General features: G+C 50.2%; 1 protein-coding gene and 1 long non-coding RNA gene across 11 annotated transcripts in view; one reads left to right on the top strand and one right to left on the bottom strand.

The window, feature by feature from the left end:
• The window catches only part of SMARCA4 (SWI/SNF related, matrix associated, actin dependent regulator of chromatin, subfamily a, member 4), a 90,113-nt gene extending 76,345 nt beyond the window's left edge, over positions 1–13,768 (bottom strand). For 9 of the 10 annotated variants that reach the window (XM_047827903.1, XM_047827920.1, XM_047827930.1 and 6 more), the window contains exon 1: positions 13,633–13,767. The gene's annotated coding sequence lies outside the window, so the exon portion shown is untranslated. Of the gene's footprint in view, positions 1–13,632 lie in introns of all 10 variants that reach the window. The other variant, XM_047827912.1, reaches the window with a different exon arrangement.
• Positions 13,633–16,563, top strand: part of LOC125149189 (uncharacterized) — a 39,768-nt gene continuing 36,837 nt past the window's right edge. Inside the window, exon 1 of the long non-coding RNA XR_007145831.1 lies at positions 13,633–13,762. This is a non-coding gene — a long non-coding RNA (uncharacterized LOC125149189). The remainder of the gene's footprint in view (positions 13,763–16,563) is intronic.

Raw genomic sequence — 16,563 nt, 5'->3', positions numbered from 1 at the left:
CCAATGCGGGACTCAAACCCACAAACCGTTAAGATTATAACCTGAGCCGAAATCAAGAGTCAGATGCTTCACCAACTGAGAAACCCAGGAGCCCCCACAACAGGCTTTTAAAAATGTCATTTGCGGGGTGCCTGGGCGGTCAGTCAACCGGTTAAGTGTCCAACTTCCGCTCAGGTCACGATCTCACGGTTACGGTTTGTGAGTCTGAGCTCCACGTCGGCTCTGTGCTGACAGCTTGGAGCCTGGAGCTTGCTTCAGATTCTGTGTCTCCCCCTCTCTCTCTGCCCCTCCCCTGCTCATACTCTCTCTTTCTCAAAAACAAATAAAACATTAAAAAAATAAAATAGGGCACCTGGGTGGCTCAATCGGTTAAGAGTCTGAGTCTTTTATTCGGCTCAGGTCATGCAGTCATGGTTTGTGAGATCAATTTCCGAGTCCAGCTCTGTCCTGACAGCGTGGAGCCTGTTTGGGATTCTCTCTTTTCTCTGCCTGTCTCCCACATGTGTGTACGCATGCACGCGCTCTCTCTCAAAATAAATGATCCTTAATAAAGTAATAAAAATAATACAAATGGCATTTGCTTCAGAAGCTGTCATCTCTGAAGTGTCAGGCTGCGATGAGGCAGGTAAGTGCACGGAGCCACCGGCAGCAAACTCATTTCTGGACTGAAAGCTCAGACACACGTGGGGAGTGACAGTAAAAGGAACCCAAAAAGTACAGACACAATGCAAAACCTTCCTGAGCAGCACAGTGGGGTGGGCCCCCCCAAACCCTGATGCGCCCCATCAGGGTGCTGGCGTCTGCACGCAGACGCATACTGGCAGGCCCCAGCATCATGATGGAGAGGACAGGAAAGTGGAACGGGAGCAGCTCTCTGGTCCCGGGTGTGAAGAGGGAGCATCGGATTCACTCGCACGGAGTGTCAGCACACCTAGGCGTACAGCTGGATGAATCCCAGATCAGACCGAACACTTCCAACATTCTTGAAGGCATCTGGGCCCCTCCCATGAAGACCACCCCCCCAGAGGGAAACACTGCTCTGCCTCTACCACTCTTCGGTTTCACCCGTTACTGAACTGCATCTGGAAAAAAAAGAAAAACCCACAGTGGTATCCTCTGGCTCTTCTGCGAGGGGCACCCACATTGCTGGGACGGTGGTCATTCGTTCTTCTTCATCTGCCCACTCTCCTATTCGCAGACCCTGTGCGGCCAGGTTTGGGCTGTCGCGACTAAAGCTGCTACCAACGTCATCTGGCAGATGCACGCGTTCATTTTCCTTGGGGACCCAGGAGTGGAACCGTTAGTCAGAGGAAGGCATACATTTGGCTCTGGTAAGCATCGCCAGCTTTCCAAATCAGGACCACAGTCCCACACACCGCAATCCCCGCAGCAGAGGGTAATGCGTTCCAGCTCCTCTCTGTCAACGCTGGCGCTCGGCACTGTCAGTCCCTGTAACTTGTGACTGTTCCAGTGAGTGTATAATCGTATCTTATAATTTTCTTTGGCATTTCCCTTGCAACCAATGGCATCAAATCCCTTTCTGTATGCTGACTGGCCACTGAGATACTCACTTCTGCAGAGGCCCTGTTCTCACTAATGCTTCACTTGGGGATATGTGGTTCCTCTCCCAGTCTGGGGCTCACCCTTGCATTCTCCTAAGGGTGTCTCGGGATGTAGAGAAGTTCTTATTTTGTTTATTTTCTGCCTTTTCCTTTTTTATTTATTTTAATATAATTTGTTGTCAAGTTGGCTAACATACAGCATATACAGTGTGTTCTTGGTTTGGGGGGTAGATTCCCAAGATTCATCACTTACATACAACACCCAGTGCCCAGAGAAGTTCTTATTTTAATGGTGTCTTATTTACCAGGTTTGTCCTTACATGGTTAATGGTTTTGGCGTCCTGTTCAAGAAAATTTTTTTCTCCCTGAGATCGTGAGAAACATGTATTTGGTCTCTGCCTTCAGTTTTTGACTAAAACCCTTGTAATTTCCTCAGGGATAGGAGGGTCTTTTATTCTAATGAAGGGACTCTTGGTGGGCTCCTGGATAGCTTCAGGATGGGGGCTGGTTGCCAGAAAGACCAAACCATGACTAGAAGCTTCAGCCCCATCCTCCAAAGAGGGGAGAGGAATTGGAAAGTGAATTAATAGACATCTACATAATAAAGCATCCATAAAAACTCTAAGAGGCTAGGAGAGCTTTATGGGTTGGTGAGCACATCCATGTGCTAGGAGGATGGTGCATTCCTACTCCATGGGGACAGAAGTTCCTGGGATCAGGATCCTTCTAGACCTCAGTTTATTTACTTCTTCATACGGCTATTCATCCCTATCCTTTACAATGTCCTTTATAATAAACTGGCAAACATAGGTAAATGTCTCCTCAAGGTTGGTGAGCTATTATATCAAATAATTAAACCTGAGAAGGGGGTCATGGGAACCCCATTTGTAACCAAGTTGGACAGAAGTGCGGGTAACCTGGGGACCTATTCCTTGTGACCAGTGCCTGCAGTGGGGGGGCAGTCTTGTGGGACTGAGCCCCTAACCTGTGAGGTCTGCACTAACTTTGGGTAATCAGTGTCAGAGTTGAAGTGTAGGACACTCAGCTGGTATCTGTAGAAACTTGCTCGGTGTGGAAAACCTGTACATTTGGTGTCAGAGTGCTGTGAGCAGAGGACATCGGTTTTCCTTTACTATCTCAAGGTCACGGAGATAGAGGAAGGAAAGGGATATTTTCAACTCCAGAGAGACTGTGACTCGCTCTGCTCCCTAGGGATTTACAACTGCTGAGGATGTTACCAGTCACAAAGAAGCCACAGGGAAGATGACCCAGCCAGAGCGGGGAGGCAGGGCTGCGGGCCCATTTGGTGGCAAGGACCCAGATGTACTCACTGAGTGCACACCGCTACACTTCCCAGAGGGACTATCAAGGGCTCGCGGACGGAGGGCTCCCTGAGGCTCAGGCCACCGTGTGACTCGCTGCGGTGCGGCACGGACTCTGAGTGTGGACTTTACCACTTGCCAACCACATGATCCTAGGTGGGTGACTTAACCTCCACCAGCCCGTTTCCTCCTCCGTAGGCTGGTGCGGAGGCCAATCCCCCCCTCAGGGGTCACAGCCAGCATCCCGCGAGTGAACGCATGTAAGGCTCGTACGGGCAGAAAGTGATGCCGCACCGCTGGCGAAATCTAGGGCCTCCACATTCACCGAGCAGTCGCTTACTGCTTGTCACTACTGACCCAGAAGCAGCGGCCTCCTCTTCTCATAAAGACATGAGTAAACCAAGCCACGGAGTAAGTAACTGCTCTGGAGAATGTGCTTCCTAAACTTAGCCTCCCCTGCAGGACAAACCTCAAAGGATGCTCCTGTCCAGAAGTGCTCAGGAACAAACCCAGGAAGTAGAGGTTGCACAAGGCAGCTTTGCGGAACCGGAGGAGGAACAGTGGCTGTCTGAAGGCCACACGGCCCCGTGCAAAGACCAGCTGTCCCAAGTGATGAGGTCCGCCCTGGCAATCGACGGGCAAGATCCGAGCTGCTGCAAATTCTCCCTTGCCCTCTCAGATCCCGCGGACACAAATGTGGTGTTGTTACCCACCATCAAGCCCCTTCTGGCCACCCAACCCTTCTTAAAGGGCAGGGGTGGGCCTGGCCCTCGCGAGAGCTGCGTATGATATGGCACAGGGCACTACTGCGATCCAGCGTAGTGCCCGCTCAGGAGGGCCTGAAAGCTCGGCCAGAAATTTCAGAAGGGAGGTGGATCTGAGGGCAAGGACCGGCCCAGCCTTCTTCCCACCCCTTCTTCCCTCATCACCAAACACCTCCACCTTTCCTATACAGTAAACTGAGGATTTGGCATTTTCAGCAAATTCCTTGGGTCCCCAAGGTTGTCCTATGGTCCTAGGGTTTCAAGTGGCTTCCATCATTCAGACAGGACTCCTGCAAGTCTCCCTGTGATGAGTCACTTGGTGTCTGGGCTGGGAAAAAGAAGGTAATTAAACACAAACACTGAAATCCATCTCAGACCAGTCAGCCACACCTAAGCAGTAGAGAAAAGTGAAGCACGAGGGAACAAACAGTACCAGTGTTTCTGGGAGCCTAAGTGTGTGGCCTGTGGGTCAAGTGCGTCTGGGGGCTCCATGAGAAGGGAACAGAACCTGGGAATCTGGGTAGGCAACCCAAAGGAATGTGATAGCAGATAAAACTACCCTGGGGCAAGAATCAAAACCCTGAAAGCTAAGACATTCGACAGGTTACAGGATGAAAAAAAATGGGTTCCCGGGGCCAACGGGTCTAGAAGTGACGCGGTCTTATCACCTTGATTTCTCTGAGCACCCCAAGTGCTGAACAATCAGAACCCCCACACTATCCACGCCCCAGAAGCAAGACGCTATCAAACATGAATGAAGTAGCTTCGTGCACACAGATGTGGAGGAAGGTCCACGATGAAGCAGAGGAAAGAAGGGGGCACCAACGTAAGGTGTGCTTAGCCCGAGCCCCACTCTGCTGAGAGGAAGAACGTACGCGAGCTCATCTGCACGTAGAGACCGGTCCCGAGAAAACGTGCCAAACTGTGGTTGGCAGCGGCCGGCAGCTCTCTCAGGAGGCGTATGATGGGGAAGTGACACTTTCCACATCACAGAGCTCTGGTGTTTTTTGTGTCGGTGTGCTGTTGTTTTTTTACAATAACCTTCTACTCCTTTTGCAATCCTATGTGTTCTTTTTAAAAAACACCAAAACCAACCAACCGACCAACCTACCTAGATCAGAAAAAGACCTGGGAAATAAATACCCAGAAGAAGATGGCCAGGGGGGTGCCTTTGTGGAAATAAAAGAGATAAAAGGATTTGAGGATTGCATTCTTTTCTACTTTCAACTTCATCAAAATCATCATTTAAAACAGAAACATCTATTGACGTTCAAATGCGGAACCAGACTGCTTGAGAAGTAGGTCTTCTTCTTTCATACCCCCCTTCGCTTTGCTCTTATAAAAAAGACCCATGGTTGCAACAACATGGATGGATCTAGAGAGTATAATGCTAAGTGAAGTCAGTCAGTCAGATAAAGACAAAGACCATAGGATTGCACTCGTATGTGAAATTTAAGACACGAAACAAATGAACAAAGAGAAAAAGAGACAAACCAAAAAACAGACTTGTTAACTATAGGGAACAAAGTGGTGGTTACCGAGGGGAGGGGGGTGGGGGGATGGGTGGGACAGGTGAAGGAGATTAATATACTTGCCCTGATGAACACTGAGTAATTTGTAATTCTTGTTTTTTTTAAGTTTATTTATTTTGAGAGAAAGACAGAGAACGCACGAGTTGGGAAGAGGCAGAGAGAGATTCTCAAGCAGGCTCTGCAATGCCAGCACAGAGCCTGATGCAGGGCTCAAACCCACAAACTGTGACAGTATGACCTGAGCCGAAGAGCCAGATGCTTAACAGAGCCACCCAGGCACCCCACTTCAACCACTATGTCATACACCTGGAACTAATATAACACTGTGTGTTAACTATACTGCAATTAAAATTGAAAAAAGAAAATTAGTAAAAAGAATGGTGGTGGCCACCCACTGCAGCAAGACAGACGGCGGCTAACAGGCGATAAGGACCCTCTAAACTCTGCTTGCTGGGATTATGGTGTGTGGGTTTTCTTCTCCCATCTTGCCTGGAAATCAGCACTGTACTTAAGTTTGGCCCCAGGAAAGCTGCTACTTTGTTTTTTGGGCACAGAGAAATGTGTTCCCTTACATGTCTCATCAGCAGACACACTGTGGTCAAGCCATGGCAGGGTTCTCAGACTGATCAAGGAGGCTGGGCAGGATGCCTTTCAGCAAAAGCAGCTTTATTTGTTACATTAAAACTACAAAATGAGGTTTCCCCCCATACTCTACTAAGAAAAGCGTCCACACCCGACCGGATGGTGTGGGGCGCACTGGTCTGTGAACCTGAAAGGACGCATGGGACGAGGCATCTGCTGTCTCAGGGAACATATGGATAGCTTATTCCTGAGACGGTGCTTACTCAACATTGGCTGTTCCACAGCTGGCTGTTGGGCGTTTTCTTTGCAATATAATTAAGTAGCAAACCCTTGCCCTACATTTAAAAAGAAATATAGTTCAGAAACAAACAAAAACCTCTGTCATGGTAATTAATTACAATGTCTTATCAGTTCTACTTAAAACGTAGACACACCAAGTCTGTATGTTACTAAGTACAGTAGTTCCTCTCCTCAAACCCCCCCATCCAGGTTTCACTTTCCAGTTTCAGTTACCCAGGGTCAACCGTGGTCTGCAAGCAGATGATCCCTGCACCCCCCCCCCCCCCCCCCCCGTCCGCCGACCCTGCTGGGCTGGGTTTTGCCAGAAAATCAATTGTAGCTTAACAGTGCATCACAACGCCTACATTACTCACCTCACTTCATCTCATCACACAGGCATTTTATCACCTTGCATGGTCACAAGAACAGTAAGTACAGTATGATAAGGTGTTTTGAGAAAGAACACATTGACACACTTTTATCACAGTACATTGTCATAATTGCTCCTTTTTATTATCGGTTGTTGTTGTTTACCTTAAAAATAAAACTGTCAGTTAACTTCCCAGCAAAAATGGGTTTATTGGGGAGTGGCAGGGAATTGCAATCCGGACAAGCAAATTATGGCAAAACCATAAGCAAGTCTAGGGAACAAAGAAGAACGCTCTTTTATGGAAGGAATGGGGGCGTCAGGAGGGCTGGTATAAACAAGAAGTAAAGGGGCAGGTAGAAGTGTAGTGGTGTTTCACTGGCTGAGTTGTGACAGTCTCTCATTGGCTGGGCTGTTGCTGGGGCAGAAGAGAAACCTTTCTTCCTCAGCTGGGGTAGTCAAGTACTGTGACCTGCAAGCTTTGACTTGCAAGGTAGGTGTGTTCCTGTTGGGTCTGCAACCAATGACAAGCGTTGGGGTTTGAGAGCTCCCCCTTCTGTCTCCCCCATTCACTTTAAATGAGGTTTCCTGTCATTAATTTTCACGTTGCTAATCACTTACAGTGCCTCAACTGTAAATTAAGCTTTACCATAAGTATACATGTATAAGAAAACACAGTACAGATAGGGTTCAGTACTATCCATGGTTTCAGGCAACCACTGGGGGCGGGGTGTCTTGGAACGTATGCCTCATGGATATGGGAATCTACTGTACTATTTTTAACACTAGGAATTATGTATCATTTTATTCATTGGAATCCACACCTCCTGCCCTTTAAAAAATTTTTCATTCAGGGGCACCTGTGTGGCTCAGTCGGTTGAGCATCTTGACTCCTGATTTTGGCTCAGGTCATGATCTCAGGGTCTTGAGACCGAGCCCCAAGTGGGGCTCTGTGCTGAGCGTGGAGCCTGCTTAGGATTCTCTCTCTGCCTCTCCCCGTACATGTACTCTCTCTCAAAAATAAATAAACATTAAAAAAACTGTTTTCATTCACTTGAAAAACCACTGAAGAGCACCTCCTCATCTAAAACACACCAGAAGAGGGGCGCCTGGGTGGCTCAGTCAGTTCAGCATCTGACTTTGGCTCCGGTCATGATCTCACGGTCCGTGAGTTCGAGCCCCGCGTCGGGCTCTGTGCTGACAACTCAGAGCCTGGAGCCTGCTTCGGAGTCTGTGTCTCCCTCTCTCTCTACCCCTCCCCTGCTCATGCTCTGTCTCTCTCTCTGTCTCAAAAATAAATAAAAACATTAAAAAAAATTTTTTTTTTAAATAAAACACACCAGAAGATGTGAAGACATGATGACAACCTGGCCGGTTCTCTGCCCTTGTGGAGTTCATGCTCTAATCCAGCAGGAAGATGCAGTGTTTCCACTGAGAGAACACAAACACTTTCCAATCTATCCACTAGATGGGCATTTGTCAAACTCTTCTGACCACGATCGTCGGTCACGACATGACCCAGCAAACACACATCAAGTAAATCCAACCCGTTTTACAAATCTGTCCTGACCATGTTCCCTGTGAAACATGGATAGACTCTCTCCTTTTTCTCTTTTTAAGGCTGATCAAGTCACACTGGGTGGATGTCATGACCTGCTGCTGGGTCTCTTGTGGTACCTGCTGTATAGTCAACACAGAGCACAACACACAACTTGCAGAGAGGGCAGGAGAGAAGTCCCCCCCAATAACAGCGGCACACAAAATGCAAGAATGGCCAGGGAGGCATGGTGGCCATACCTGTGGAGTTTCACCTGTGACAGACCCTGCCAGGCACCTCAAATATCGACTGAGAACCAACTCTGTGCTGAACAAAGTACCAGGTACTGGGCATCCAGCAGCCAACAAAATCCCTGCCTGGTTGGAACTGACGGTTCCTGGTGGAACTGACAATAGAGTGACAGAGGCGAGCACACAAATAAGTATGACACGATGTTACGGGGGGGTGGAAGTGGTATGAACTTCCACTGTGAAAACAATAAGCAGGGTTAACCATCAAGCTGGCAGGAATCACTCTTTCAATCATAGTGGCCAGGGACGGGCTCAGTGAGGGGATACATCTAAGCAGACACCTGAAGCGGAAAGGGAGCCCAACCATCCAGTGGATGGGCAAGGGACCACCAACAAGTACAAAGGCCCCGGGACGGGACTGTGCTGGATTAGAGCAGAGGAGGGATGCGGCAGGAGACGAAGTCAGAGATGAGTGGGGAGAGCAGATCGCAGGCCTTAAGGGCAGCAGTGAGGAGGTAAGAGTCTATTCTAGGTTCAAGGGAAACCCTCTGGAATGTTCTGGGCAGGGCAGTGACACGGTCTGATGATGGTTTTAGAAGATTTCTCTGGACACAGTGATGGAACAGATGTAAGGGTAAAAGAATGAAAGGAGTCAGTGGTGACCAAGGTAACCAACAGGGTCTCAGCACATATCTTTTGAAATATAAAAGGCGTCCCCCCGCCCCCCCCAACCTGCCCCTGTCTTGAGCCAGGTTTGGCAAAGCCCAGCCAGGCTGGATTTCACCTCACGTCCTTTGGTTCGGTACTGGTGACTGGAGGTGCCAACTGGGGAGGCTATGGGAGGACCGGGGGTTTTCTGCTCAGAGAGGTTAAGTCATTGGTCCAACATCACACAGGAAGTAGAGTCCTGCCTCAAGTCTGTCTGACTCCAAAGCCTGAGTAACGAATTTAGTCTAAGTATCAAAAGGCAGGACAGCCCGGAAGGGTGCAAAGTGCAGGCAAATGGAGGCACTCTGACAGGCAGGAATATCCACAGCGTGTTCCCAGGAGGTGGGCACGGGCATTCAGCACAACAGCAGACCAGGCTGTGACCAAAAGCACACCCGGCAGTCATCAGGGCCAGATGTAGCTCTCAGGGCCCAACAAGCAGACCCCTGTGCTTCATCGTCACCTTTAAGACAATGACACCACCCACCGTGCCCCTTTACTGGGACTTTTGGTGCAAATCAAGGTGGCACACGTCAAATCCCGTCCCCTCTGTAACAGGTAAGGCGGCAACTGCCATGCAGCCACCTGCTTCCTGAGCCAGTGGGGCATGACTTACCAGCGAAAGGAGAACTTAAACCATCCCAAGGAGCCATTTTAAAGCCCACTGCTACTAAAAATGGGGTCCGTCCTCCTTTATCTCACACACTGAGCAAAACCCAGACAGTAACAAGTATCCACAGGCGAAAATGAAGACATGCTTCATTTAACAAAGTAACAGTCCCCAGGCAAAGCTCTGGAGACCAGTCTAGCCGCAAAGGCATCGAAGGGGCCTGGGCTGGTTTATGCCCTGCTAACAGTTACCTCTTTTCTAAAGAAAGCCCCTTCTCTGAGGGAACTGTAAGGAAATGGATGCATCCCTTCCGTTCTTTCTGCCCCGTGCAATCCAACCGCTCAGCAAACCCAGCTGGGTACCCGGCACTACCCTCAAGGCCCATTCCCTTACATGAAGATGATTCGAGGTCAAATTTCTCATACCCATCAAATCCATGTCCTGAAAAATTGGTATCATCAGCATGCAGTTAACAAAAAACTCCAACTAAGATGCTACCAATCATATCAATGAGCCTTATACTTCTTAGGGATGATCTCCGTAAGGGTGACAGCAATGGCAACTCCATTTAGCCTCAGACCTGATTCTGATGTGCTCCCCCTCAGACATTTCCCCCCAATATTCTGGCAGCTGTTACCTCCCCTTTATTGGAGGTTTTGCACATCCCTTTGATTTGATTTGATTTTTTTTTTTTAATTTTTTTTTTCCAACGTTTATTTATTTTTTTGGGGACAGAGAGACAGAGCATGAACGGGGGAGGGGCAGAGAGAGAGGGAGACACAGAATCGGAAACAGGCTCCAGGCTCTGAGCCATCAGCCCAGAGCCTGACGCGGGGCTCGAACTCATGGACCGCGAGATCGTGACCTGGCTGAAGTTGGACGCCCAACCGACTGCGCCACCCAGGCGCCCCTTGATTTGATTTTTTTTAACTTCAATTCTCTCTTAAGTGTTCCAATCGATGTTACAAGTCATGAGGAAATATGTGAGATGGGAAACAAACACTTGATATCTTCCAAAACCAAGGCCACCGAACACACTCCTCTCTTTCCAACGCATTATGGTGAAATCACAAGCTTACAATTTTTCAATGATGGAAGACAAAACAGAAGAGTTGATTCCTCTGAATCACTTTGAAAACATACAGAACTCTCACAACAGGGTAAAAATGTATTCTGGATCTCAACCTGCCAGGGTGTTGTAGGAATCCTAACACGTGACAATAGCTACCAACTATTTAGCACTATGTGCCAGGCACTGTTCTGAGTTGTCGTTGTTTAGTCCTTGCAACAATCCTAGTAGCTGGGTACCATTACCGTCTCCCTTTGCAAATAAGGAGATAGATATGACTGAATGAGAACAGGGCCCTTGTCTGCCTGTTCCTGGCTGAATCCCCAGCCTCCGTCAGGGCCTGGCTTGTGGCAGGCTGTCAAAGCCCACTTGTTCGAATGGGGAATGTGAGGCTGGGGAACTTCTCGCACAACTCCAGGGGGCGCCATTCATGTTGTGTTCTGCCTATGGTGGGTGTGAATGGGTCCCTCTGTGCGACGGCAGCCTTAATAACTGAGGCCAAAATTGGCTGGCACATCTGAGGATTCACTAAGTGCTGGGAACTGTCACCTCCATTTCTCTGAGGCACCAAGAGGGAAAGTGGCAAAGCCAGGAGTCAAACCCACAAGGCTGACTAGAGCCCTTGGTGAAGAAATATCCCTCAATGTCAGTTGCTTCACCGGCAGAATGCTGTTCTCACCCAACACACCTCATCCCATAACAGAGAAGACAAGGGGCTGGTCTAGGGCTACCTCTCAGTGTTTTGAGGGTCCATAAGGTGTGACAAAGGTATGTGGCACAGAGAGGAGCAATTATGATCGCCATAAGTATGTATGCACCAATTTTAAAGAAACTACAATATATATATAACCAGCTCATCAAACCTGGGCTTCTTGGGATATAGAATGATTCTAAATTATGTTGCTCATTTTTTAAATAGTTAACATATATATGTCTACGTGTATATAAACACGTACACACAACAAACAACATTACCTCCAATAAAGTGAGTGTTCACTACAGTGACTGCAGTGTGTGAAGCAGCTCCCCATGTCATGTTTTCAACCCTTACAACTGTTTGAGGCAGCACTGCTGTCACACCTGTTTCACGAGTGGGGGGACCTATTGGTAAACGCCTTGCTCGAGGTCAAACTAGGATTTAGAAAGCTAGGTGTGAATCCAGGAGGTCTGATTCCAGAGCTAGCAGTCCTGACCACCACCCCACACCCTCATTCCCTGGCGACAATGGCCTGTTAAGCCAACACGAGCAACGAACACTTACTGCTTACAACCCACCCCCAGTCCTGCGCCAAGCATTTCACACATAAGTCCACTCCATCCTCCCCGGGGGCTCTCCTCATTCATTCCACAAATGTTCCCTAAGGACCTACTATGTGCCAGACCCAGGGGACACTCTGGGAGACCAAGCAGACACGATCCCTGCTCTGATGGCCCTCAGAGAAGAATGAATGTGTAATTACAAACTGGGGTAACTGCTACACAAGAAAGGATCAAGGTGATGTGCGAGTGTAGCACTGCACAGCAACGACCGGTCCAAGTGCTCAAATGCACTGGCCCTGATTCTGAGTAAAGGCCCCCTCTTCCACACAATCTCGCTGATCTCTGGCCCCCATCGCTCCCCTGTGCATCTACTGTGTTCCTCGCACAGGAAGGGTAGTGAGGATTCCATGACAGGCCACAGGGAGCTGTTCCCACCTTTACCATCTGTTCCCCTACAAGACTGGAGAGGCTCCTCAGGGCATCCAATCGCCAACCATCTAACACCCAGTAGGGACTCAACAAATATTTGCTCAACAATGAAGGAGGAGGGGGTGCCTGGGTTGGCTCGGTCTTGCTAAGCATCTCAGCTGAGGTTGAGACCAACCCCCTCTCCCCACCTTCAGGCTCTGCAGAGCCAGCTTGGGATTCTCCTTCTCTCTCCCCTTCCCCACTCACGCTTTTTCTCTCTTAAAATAAACAAACACGGAAAAAAAAAATGGAGATTGGGCCTGACAATTAACAACAGCACTTCCCACTTATCAGAAACCATTTTACAGGTTTTCATCAACTCCATTTGTGGCATTATCCCCATTTCACAAATGAGGAAACTAAAAGGTTCAGAGAGATTAAGCTATTTATCTAAGATCACACAGCTAAGTGACCGACAGCAACCATAAGCAAACTCCAATCCGGTCTGTCAATTCAAATCGAAAACTTCTTTCAAATTCCTAGGAAGTGACTTTTGCACGTATTCCCTACTTTTCCCCCCAAGGATTCACTGGGGGCAAAAAAAAAACCCAAGACTCGTGTCTTCAACACCAGCACAAAACACTCTCCGAAAGGCCCACGTTTTAAATAAAAGCCTTAATCTGGAAAATCAATTGGGAGGAAGGCGAAAGGATGCAAAACAAAAACAATGCTTTCAAGAGCGAACAGTTCTACCCGTCCTCCCTCACTTGCTCTAGACTCCCCACTTTAGGGCAAACATTTTTGAAGTCGCCGCTTGCAAGAGGTGGGGGGAGTTCTTTACTTTTCCTTGAAAAATCTAGACTACGTGATTTTCTTAAATACAATTAACCCAAAGGGGCTGCTAATGCTAATGCTCGTTTCCAGGCGACACTAGACTCATTTGGGGTTTTTCCTACTGAGCCCCGGCCGCCACCTCCCCCAAAAGACATTTGGGTCGGACCCGTTACAACGTAGCCAGAGAAGCCCCAACGCCATGCTATTGTTGCTGCCGCGACGGATACGGCGACTGGGGGCCGGGACACCGGCCCGCCGAGGAGGCGGAGAGCTTTGTCCGGCGACCCCGGCGAGAGCGCGCGCGCGGCCTCCACGCGGCCCGGGCCCCCACCCCACGGCCCGCGGATGCTGTAGCCGCCGCGGCCTCGCTACACTGTGGCCTTCTCCGCGCGCGCGGTGCCGGCCAGGCTTCTTGACCCTCGGGCGCCGCCGTACCCCAGCCCCGCTGTGGGCGCCGGCGGCCCCCTCCCCCCTCGGCGCCCCGGCTCCATTCAAACCGTCCTCCCAAGCCCCGCGCCACGCTCCCCCCGCGGCCCGCGTTCCTTACCGAGAGCCGCCGGCGCCGTCGCCTTCCCGGCGCCGCCCCCGCCCCTCCGCGCGGGGCCGGGGGCAGAGTGGGCGTCTCGCCTCTCCTCACGAAACAAAGAAGCCGCCGCCGCCACCGCCGCCGAGAGAGGGTAAGTCTCGCGCGCGCGCCCGCTCGCCTCGGCCGCCCCCCCACGCCGCCCGCGCCCCCGCTGCGCGCGCACTCGCCAGCTCCCCTCCCCCCTACGGTCGGCTTCTCTCGCTTCCGCCGCCCGCCCGGCCCCGTGCGCGCGCCCGTCCGCCCTTCCGCTCCCAGCGCGCGTGCGCGTCCGCTCGGGGCCTAGCGGAGGTAGGCGGGACCAGAGAAAGCTGGCGCTCCAGATGTTCCCCCCCGACTCAATCCGGGAAGGTCTTGCTCATGCGCACCGGCGTCTTCGTCCTCACGCTGCGTCCCCACGCTGCCGAGCATGCGCAGAGCGGGCGCCACTGCGGCGGTGGCTGCGTTGGTTCCCGCGGCTGCGGCGGGGGGTTGGGGGATGGGATGGGATGGAATGGCGGCGGGGTCTGCAGGGAAGGGTTGGCCGAGGGGCTTTGAGACCCGCAGAGGAAGACCCGAGGCCGTGCGTAAGGGCGGGAGGCGGGCAGGCTAGGCTGGGGCCAAGGGCGGGTCTGGGAGCTTTTATTTTTATTTCTGGTTGGGGGATGGCGGGGTCTGTTCAGCAAAGCCAGGTGGCCTTCGATCGTGGCCTTCTTTTTTTTTTTTTTTTTTTTTTTAGAACTTACCTAGCACTGTTGGTTTGGCAAATAATTTTTGACCTACTACTGAGTCCTAGACGCAAGTGCTGTGGCACCGCACAGACGATCTCAACCGTTGTGGAACTAGGAAGGCAAGCGAGAGGCGAGAGAAATAAGTAAAATACATTGTGTTGGGACGGAAACGTGGAGAGTCGTGGAAATTTTAAATGGAGCAGCCAGAGAAGGCGTCCCTGGGAAGATGTTGGAGTCAAAACATGAAAGAGACTTGTTCTTAGTGTGAAGGACCTGAGCCTCTAGGCCTCTTCTCTGTGTTTTGAAAGGGTCTCCAGTTGTTTTAGTTCTCCGAGTGGACAAGTGCTCCCCTAAGTCAGGGCCCACAGCCTGTCCTTGTTCCTGCCTCCCTCAAGCCTGCTCTTAATCTTCAGGTCTCATCCGACAGAATCACCTCAAGCCTCACCTCCTTTTGATCACTGCCTCCTTTTTCTTTCCTTCATGTTTGAGTGCCCTTTTATTGTCTGCCTTCTTACCCTCAATTTAAATGGCAAAGATGTGGGGCACCTGGATGGCTCAGTCAGTTAAGCGTGGGACTCTTGACTTCAGCTCAGGTCATTATCTCACGGTGTGTGGATTCGAGCCCCGCATCCGGCTCTGTGCTGACAGCTCAGAACCTGGAGCCTGCTTGCTTCACATTCTGTGTGTCTCCCTCTCTCTGCCCCTACCCCGCTTGTGCTTTGCCTGTCTGTCTGTCTCTCTCTCAAAGATAAACATTTAAAATAAAAATAAAATAAATGGTAAAGATGTTACCAATTTAGTCACTATTGAATACCTAGCATTTACATCTACATACAGATAAATCATTGTGTTCCGGCTGCCCCCTATGTGATACTTTAATTTAAAAAAAATTTTTTTTAATGTTTATTTTTGATAGAAAATAGAGCACAAGCTTGGGAGCTCAGGGGACAGCTCAGGCTCTGAGCTGTCAGCACAGAGCTCAACACAGGGCTCAAAACTCATGAGTCAGGAGATCAGGAGATCATGACCCGAGTCGAAGTCAGACATTCAACCGACTAAGCCACACGGGTGCCCCTAAATTTTTTAATTGAAAGAATAATGCAGATGGGTTGCCAATTAAGTGTGTATCATGGCTGCATTAGCTCATTGCTGCTTTTTTTTTTTTTGGTACAGTTTTCCAATTTATTTAGAAAAATAGACTCTGAATTCACGTTCGCCCCGGGGGCTACGTGGGATGACAGTAAGGAGACACCTGAAATGAGCTGAGGAACGTTAAGCACTAGTATCTGAAGGCTGGGAGCAGAAGCTAGGGACCTGGTCCTTCTAGTTCAGAGTGGGGACCCGGCTCCCCTCTCATCCTCCCCGTTCAGTTATCTTCAGCCATGGCCAGTAGGACAAGGCTGGTCCAGCCCTGGCAACGGGGGCAGCCCATACCCCACCCATCCCGGTCACCATACTGCTCCCCACGCCACTTGCAGTATTGGGTAGACCATGAGATCTCAATGCTGGAGTCAGAAAAGACCTGGACCCAAAACCTGACTCCACTGGTAGTAGCTGGGTGTCGCCAGAAACATTTACTGGACTCTTCGGCACTTTCCTTTCTTCACCTGTATGATGGAAACAATAACAACACTCCCCTCCACAGATTCCTTATGAGGAATTTGTGAAGGCAGGCCACCTGGGAGTTTTCTGAACCTTAGCTCATGATGTTGAATAATGCACATCAAATGGGCAATTGGGGTCTGAATTTCAGTCTCGTTCCCTCAGGTGGTGTTTCTTAAACGTCCTTGACATGCTAAACACTGAGCTGGTCCCTGGCCTCCAGTGGTACACTGAGCAGACAGTGTCCTGGTCGTGATGTGGACAATCTGTGAGTTCAGGTGACCGTCTCCCATATTGATCAGCTAATACATGATAGGAAAACGTTAAGTGCAACGGAAGAAAGGCCCACAGCGCAGAGATCATAACAGGGGACCCTCCTGGAGTTGAGCAGTCAAGTCAGCTAGACCTCTCGGAGAAAGACGCGCTTATGCCAAGTCGCAAAAGATGAGCAAGGGCCGGGAGGAGGAGGGCACTAGGTAGAGGGAACAAGATGTACCAGGCCCCCGAGGAGGAAGAGAGCATTGGAACAGAAGGAGGCCCGTTTGGCTGAGGAGGGCAGATCAGCGACAGCTACGCTGGGCGG

Source organism: Prionailurus viverrinus, chromosome A2 (genome assembly GCF_022837055.1).
Source record: "Prionailurus viverrinus isolate Anna chromosome A2, UM_Priviv_1.0, whole genome shotgun sequence".
In the NCBI taxonomy this organism is placed as follows: Eukaryota; Metazoa; Chordata; class Mammalia; order Carnivora; family Felidae; genus Prionailurus; species Prionailurus viverrinus.
Note: the sequence above shows the minus strand (reverse complement) of the source record. Positions and strands in the feature narration are given on the sequence as shown.